Source organism: Narcine bancroftii, chromosome 2, assembly GCF_036971445.1.
Source record: "Narcine bancroftii isolate sNarBan1 chromosome 2, sNarBan1.hap1, whole genome shotgun sequence".
NCBI lineage: Eukaryota > Metazoa > Chordata > Chondrichthyes > Torpediniformes > Narcinidae > Narcine > Narcine bancroftii.
Window position 1 is genome coordinate 221,606,691 of NC_091470.1, and position 8,319 is coordinate 221,615,009.

Here is an 8,319-nt window from a genome sequence, read left to right on the forward strand (position 1 = left end):
GGTGGGATCAGAGGGTTCACCTACTGAGGTTATATGCATGGAATTGAGGAAAGGGAAAGATATGACCATACTCATGGTTTTGTATTGTAGATTGCCAAGCAAGAATTGGAAAAGCAAATCTGTAGAGAGATTACAGAGTTGCAGGAAACATAAAGTTGAGATAGTAGGAGATTTTGACTTTCCACAAAGTGACTGGGACTTCAATACTCTAAAAGGGCTGGATGACATGAAGTTCATCACATATGTTCAGGAAAGTTTTCTAAATCAACATGCAGAGGAGCCAACAACAGAAAGTGCAATAATGGATCTCCTATTACAGAATGAGACAAGATAGGAGACAGAGATACGTGTCGAAGAACACGGTGGGTCCAGTGATTATAATGTCATTAGTTTCACATTAATTATGTAATGATATGTCTGGGCTGTGGAGAAAGGTTAATTTTGAGGAAATTAGAAGAAAAAATTAGAATGTGTGGATTGGGTTAAGTCAGTTTATGGTTAAGATGAGCTGGAAAAGTGAAAAACCTTCAAATTTTGAGAGTTGGTTTGTTCCTGTTAGGATTAAAGGCAAAGTAAACAGGCAGAGGGAGCCTCGGTTTTTGAGGGATATTGGGGATCTTGTTCAGAGGATGAGGGAGGTGTAAAGCAGATATATAGCATGGAGCAAATGAGGTACTTGAGGAGTATAATAAATGTAAAAAAAAACTCAAGAAGTAAATCAGGAAGGCTAAAAGAAGATATGAGGTTGCTTTGGCAGAGATTGTGAAGGAAAGTCCTAAGGGGTTCTACAGGTTTATTAAGAGCAAAAGGATAGTAAGGGAGAAAATTGGTCTCCTTGAAAATTGCACTGGTCGGCTATGTAGAGAACCAGAAGAGATGGGGGAGATCTTAATTTTTATTTTGCATCAGTATTTATTCAGGAAACTGGCACAGAGTCCAAAAAAAACAAGCAGTGAGGACATGGAACCTTTGCAGATTAAAGAGAAGGAAGTGCTTGCAAATAAGGGTGGATTAATCCCCAGAGCCTGAAAAGATATTCCCTTGAACCTTGAGGGAGGCTACTGTAGAAATTGCAAGGGCTTTGTCAGAAATATTTTAAATGTCTTAACCATGGGGGAGGTGCTGGAGCCTTAAAAAAGGTTCAAAAGTAAATTATAGACCTGTGAGCCTGATGCCAGTAGTAGGTAAATTATTGAAAGGTGTTCTAAAAGATTGAATATACGAGTATTTGGATAGCCAGAAACTGATTAGGGATAGTCAACATGGCTTTGTAAATGGTAGGTCGTGATTAATCAAATTTATAGATTTTTTTGGGTAGGTTATCAGGGAAGTTGATGAAGGAAAGGCTGTGGATGTGATGGATGTGGCTGTGGATGTGATCTACCTCCCACGTGGGAGGTTAGTCAGAAAAGTTCAGACACTGGGTCTTCATGGGGAGGCAGTCAACTGGATCCAACATTGGCTATATGGGAGAGGCCAGAGAGTGATAGTGGATTATTATTTTTCAGACTGGAGGCCTGTGACTAGTGATGTGTCTCAGGGATCAGTCCTGGGACTATTGTCACAACGAATGTGACCAATTGCATCAGCAAATTTGCAGATGAAACCAAGATTGGAGATGTTGGGGACAATGAGGAAGACTTTCAAAGATTGTAGAGGGATCTGGACCAGATGGAAAAATGGACAGAAAATAAACAGATGTATTTAAAGCAGACAAGTGTGAAATGCTTCATTTTGGAAGCACAATCCAAGAAAGGACATACATTGTAAATGGTAAGGCACTGAGGAGTGAGGTAGAACAGAAGGATTTGGAAATACTGATACATAATTCCCTAAAAGTGATGTCTCAGATAGATAGGGTTTTAAAGATAACCTTTGTGGCCCTATTGGCTTTCATAAATCCAAGTATTGAATATAGGAGTTGGGATGTTATGGTAAAGTTGTATAAGACATGGGTGAAGCCAAATTTGGAGTATTGTGTGCAGTTTTCATCACCTAACCACAGGAAAGATATCAATAAATTTGAAAGAGTGCAGAGAATGTTTACAAGGATGTTGCCAAAACTTCAGGAACTGAGTTGTAGGGAGAAGCATAGAAAAATGAGGTGAGATTTGATAGAGGTATTTAAAGTTATGAGAGGTATATACAAAGTAAATGTAGGTAGACATTTTTCCTCTGAGGGTAGGTGAGATCCAAACCAGAGTGCAGTGAGCCACTACAGTGGATCAGACAGTGATGCTACTCTGGCTTCAGTCGCGCTCGACCAAAACAGCCCTCACCAGCTTGCCAGGTCAATGAAGGACATAGAGGTTAATGGGTGCAAGACGGGCTGCCTGTTCGATAGCAGAAGCACGGAGAGCTTCATCCACCTTGACACGGAGCAGCATTACTCCTGCGCGCTGAGACCAGTGAGTTATAGAGTCTCTATGGCTTCTAAATCCCACTTTGCAGAGTTCCGCGGCAGCTGCGTGGTGACGCTGACCGTGCGAGGCGCAGAGTACAAAAATTTTAAACTTTTTGTCGTACCACAACTCTGCGCTGTAATGTTATATGGTTCTATGGCAGGTCGGTCAATTTGATTCCAAGGCCCAATCGTCAATGAATGATGGAGCAGGCTCAATGAGCCAGATGGCTGACTCCTGCTCCTATTTCGTATGATCAAGGAAATTTCCACATCAAGCATATCCACAGAAGTACTTTGAAAAGTTCTGAAGATGTCTGTCTTGTAATATGTGGAGTCAAGATCAAATTATTTTAAATTAGATTTCTGCTGCTTATGGAACTCAGGAAAAAATGTTTCAAAACACTTGTCGTTGCAGCCAAGCAGGTTGAGAGAAGAACTAGTAGCACTGGAATGCAAGGCAAGCAGTCAATTACTTCACTGCTTAACACTGATCATGTCTATTCAATCTGCCTTTGGCTCGAGCAGAAATTAGTATTAAGGTATCCAAAGAAGAGGCCGTGGCTAAAGGAAAGTTCCAGAAAGAAAGCAGGCATGAGACCAGCCAGTCAAGCTTGAAGAGGAAACAGTGGACAGGAGAAGCATTGGAATAGGCGAGTCTGGAAATAGGAATGCATCAGAGAGTGCTGACAGATCATCCATGAGACAGCTGGAGTGCACAAGCAGTAATACAGGTCTCCAGAAATATTCAGAGACAAGAATGCCTGGAAAATTATCAGAATGGATCAAGGATGATAACCAGGCCTATTGTCATAAACATTATACAATATACATCTGCATCAAATTTTAACTTGCTGCAGCCAAACAGGAACTTGTTAAAAAAAAAGACTGCATTAGCAGACATAATTGAATTAAAGAGGCAATAAATACAAAAGATCAGCAGATAATATGTATTCAATGTTATCCCAGTGCAATAGCGCAGACAGTCCTTTTGAGGTTTTAGAGCAGCCCATGATTAATGTAACAAAGGGAGGTTCAAGAGCATAGTGGTTGTTGGGAAGTGTGACAGAGTATATAGGTATGTTTTTGGGAGATAAATTGAGAAAGGTTTGTTAGAGTAGGTCACATTCCAACACTTTAAAACAGTTAAAATACAGGAGCTCGGACCCATGCTAGATATGTCGGGGCCAACAGTCTTTGCAAGAGCTTTGGAGAGTGCCCAAGAGACTTCACCAATGGACTGTTGTTTACAAAAAGACAATAGATGAAAGAACGTGTCAGAGCTGCCTTCTATCTGGAGGTGAGCTTGCTGTTCTAAGAGGGTCATGTGGTTTTGCAAGCAGAGAGAGTCAAACAGGCTTTCTGTGCATTTGTGTGTGAGAGAGGGAGAGAGAGAGAGAGAGAGAGAGAGAGAGAGAAAGATCACTTCTACAGTGTTACAACTGGCAACAGCAGCTGGGACTGGAACAGGACAAGCTTATGGAAAACCCCGTTTGGAAGACGGTCTGGGCAAAGCCCTTGTGGTTCATGGAAGAGGAGAGAACTAGCTGCCTAATGTTTCACTTAGAATAAGAGAAACAAAAAGGAACTCTATGTTGACCTGAAAGAAAGAGGTTATCGTTTGGAGAATTCTGAGGGGGAAAGATTCGTCAGCAAGACACTGAAGTGGCTGATGGAAGTCAATCAGTTGTGGATGACCTGGAACAACAAATCTCTTTCTGAAAACCGACAAGAACCTTCCTGAGCATTTACCTTTCAAGCACCAAAGCCTGGTGAACTTTATAAATGTTGAATTTTGTGCCCGAGTATAAGAATTGCCTGCAACCAGTGAACTTGCAGGAATGAGAAGCAAGATTGGACTGTGAATCAACAAACTTTTCTGAACTTACAAACAAATTAAATACACATGCACTTAGAATTAGAAGGGGGGTTAAGTTAGGTTAAGTAAGTCAATAGTGATAAGTTAAAGTTTGATTCTATTTACATGTTTAAAGATAATTAAAAGCAACTTTTGGTTCAGTAGCCTTTTGTCTTGGTGAATATCTACTGCTACTGGGTTTTGGGGTCCTCTGGGCACATAAGAAATTTTTCTTGAACCTATACGTGCTGGTCTTCAAGCTTCTGTACCTTCTGCCTAAAGGTAACAGTGAGAAGAGGACACAGTTAAACACGAAGATCTGCAGATGCTGTGAATGCTGGAGAAACACAGCCAGTTTTGTAGCATCAACAGGAGGTATAGATATATTACCAATGTGTTGGGCTTGAGCTCTTCTTCAAGATATAAGCAAAAATCCAGGCAGGCGACTGAATAAAGACTGAAGAGAGAAAGAGGGAAGAATAGGAGGGGGAGGAGTTCAGACCAATGGATGAAAGGTGTTAATTGGATATTGTAAGAGGAAAGGTGAGAATTGATTTTGACTGTGAAAGGAACAGAGGGAAAAGGGAAGAGAGAGAGAGAGAGACAGATAGACAGAACTAGAGGATAGGAAACAGGCAAGAAGAAGGGTTGGGATTTCTTAACAGATACCAGAGAAGTCGATGTGATTGCCATCTGGTTGGAGGTTGCCCAGAAGGAAGAGGAGGTGTTGTTCCACCAATTTCTGAGTGGTCTCAGTCTGGCAGTGCACGAGACCATGGTCAGCAAGGGAATAGGGCAGGATATTGAGATGCATGGCCACTGGGGGATCTGGAGAGAGCTGACGTGCTCAACAAAGCAAAGTCCCAGTCTCTCTGACGTAGAGACCACAACAGGAGCATTGGAGGCAGTAGATGACTCCTGCAGATTCACAAGTGAAATGCTGCTTCACTTGGAATGATTGTTTGAGGCCCTAAATGGTGGTGAGGGAAGAGATGTAGGTGAAGTGGAGCATCTCCTATGGTCACAGGTGTAGTTGCCAAAGGGGAGAAAAGGATATGACCAAGATGAATGTGATCCACGGATGTGGGTTCCCTTCTTGTAGCAACACCTCAGGTTGATGCATTGAATGAATGAGAGGTCAGAGCATGCGATGGATCTGGCAATGTTGAACACATTTATTTGGAAAATCCAGAGTGAAGTTGAAACACAGAACAAAGAGATGTTATTAGTCAGACTGAGAACATTAAGAAACTTGTTTTAAAGTAATCATTGTTTATAGAACATAGAAAATTACAGCACAGTACAGGCCCTTCAGCCCTCAATGTTGTGCTGACCAATATATTCCATAAAAAACTAAACGCTTCCTACCCCACAACCCTCTATTTTTTCTTGCATCTATCTGTCTGTCTAAGAATCTCTTAAATGCCTTTAATGTTTCAGCCTCCACCACCATTCCTGGCAAGGCATTCAAGGCACCCACAACTCTGTGTGTAAAAATAAAACTTATCGCTGATATCTCCGTTAAACCTATATACAAATACATAGAGTTTATGTCATTGCAACAGATTGACCAGTTGGTAGCAAGCTAATATGAACTCACTCATGTGAAATTAGTTCTATTTATATGATCACATTTGATTTTATAAATGGGTCATGGTGGTGAGTGTTATTTGCAGCCAAGTTTCACCGGTTAAGTTAAAGTGTACAAGCTTAAATGAGCATTGTATGTGGTTACTGATTGTCACAACTTCAGCTGAAGATTAATCACTATTGTAAATTGTAAACTGCTTAATACTCTATGTTAAATTGAGGGAATAAATTATGTTTTCTTTCAAACTTTATTTATTTGAAAAATTATTGGTAATCATGCAAAATACAGACAATAACAACATTTTTATATAAATAAAAAATAATTAAGAATAAAAGGAAATAAAAGAAAAAAAAAGAGAAAATAAAAAAAAATCAAAATTAAATTCCCACCAGCACCCCCCCCCCTTCCATCCCTTCAGCCAGCTCTCTTAAGGAGAGCCAAAAAAAAAAGAAAAACTAAAAATAAATAAATAAAAGTACATCTAAATGCATATAATCCAAATATGGTAACCACTTATTAACAAAAAAGAGTAATTATCATGAGAAACATATGTAATTTTATCCATAACAATACAAACTTTCATTTCATTATCCCAACGCATTATACTAATCACCGTATTAGCTTTCCATGTACTTGCTATACATTTTTGAGTTACAGACAATGCTAAATATACAAATGCAATTTGAAATTTATCCAACCCCAATCCCTTTAAAGGAATCACATAACCCATGAATAAAATGGATGGATCTAATGGTAACTTAAACTTATACAATTTTTCCAAAATTAACTTAATTTTCCCCCAAAATGGTTGTACATACATACAGGACCAAACATCATATAAAAAAGTTCCAACACGTACCACATCTAAAACAGGAGTCTGAATTACTAAAGCCATATTTTTTCAATTTCTCATGAGTTAAATATAACTAATGCAAAAAATTGTAATTAATCATCCCATAATGTACATTCATCAATCTAATAACACTATCATAACACATATCCATCCAATATTCTTCAGGAAAAACAAAAGTTAAGTCATTTTCCCATTTGAGCTTAGATTTCTCCCATTCAGGCTTATACATATTATCTTGTTGTACTTGATACATAACAGAAATATAGCCCTTTTTTGGTATTGAAGAAATCAAAGTCTTAAATTCCGACAATATAGGTAAAATCATCTCTCTACCATGTATATTTTTTACCAATGATCGAAGTTGATAGTAAACAAACAAAGAATTTTCTGCAATATCAAAACGTTCTTTCAATTGATTAAAAGAAATAAATTGTCTTTCTACAAAGCAATCCTGTAATGTTTTTATACCTTTAAAATCCCAATTCTTTAAATGACTATTAAATAATGAAAATTGAATAAGTTGATTATTATATAATGGTGTTAAAATAGATAATTTACTTTTTAATCCTATAATCTTATTCTTTTTTGTCCATAACATGAATAAATATTTTAATATCAGCATATTATACTCTGAAAATAAATTTATATTTCACCGAAATATAAATTGATGTATTGCAGTTTCAGAAATACATGCCATCTCAACTTTAGCCCAACTTGGAGGCCAATCCAAATCCATCAAACCATTAATAAATTTAAGCTGGGCTGCTTCATAATAGTTCTGAAAGTGAGGTCATTGTAATCCACCTAATGCATACTTCCAGGTAAGTTTATTTAATGCTACCCTTGGAAGTTTACCTTTCCATAAAAATTCCCAATTGATTTTATTTAAGTCCTGAAAAAAGTTCTTTGTAAGAAAACATGGTATTGAATAAAACAAATATTGTATATGTGAAAAAATATTCATTTTAATACAATTAACCTGGCCAGTTAGAGTTAATGGAAGGTTCTTCCACTTAATTAAATCTACTTTAAACATTTGCAATAATGGAACATAATTTAATTTATATAAAGATTGATACTCAGTATTCACAATTATTCCTAAATATTTAATTTTATCCGACCATTTCAAATTAGTAACATTTTTATAAACTGAATAATCTTCTTTACCAACCAATGAAATTTTACTTTTATCCCAATTAACTTTATATCCAGATAATGATCTGTACTGTAATAAACATTCCTGTAAATGTGGCAAGGATTGTTCTGGGTTTGTTAAATATATCAAAACATTGTCTGCAAATAAATTAATCTTATGCTCTTCATCCAGAACTCTCATCCCTTGTATCTGTTCATTTTGCCTCATTAATTGAGCTAATGGTTCAATGCCCAATGCAAACAGGGCTGGTGACAATGGACAACCTTGTCAGGTACAACGTGTCAATTTAAATGATGATGAAACTTGTCCATTTGTTTCCACCCTAGCAGTCGGGTTTGTATATAAAGCTTTAACCCAACCAATAAAAAAAAGGGCCAAATTTAACCTTTTCCAAAACCTTAAATAAAAAAATTCCTTTCGACCCTATCAAAAGCTTTTTCCTCATCAAGTGCAAACACCC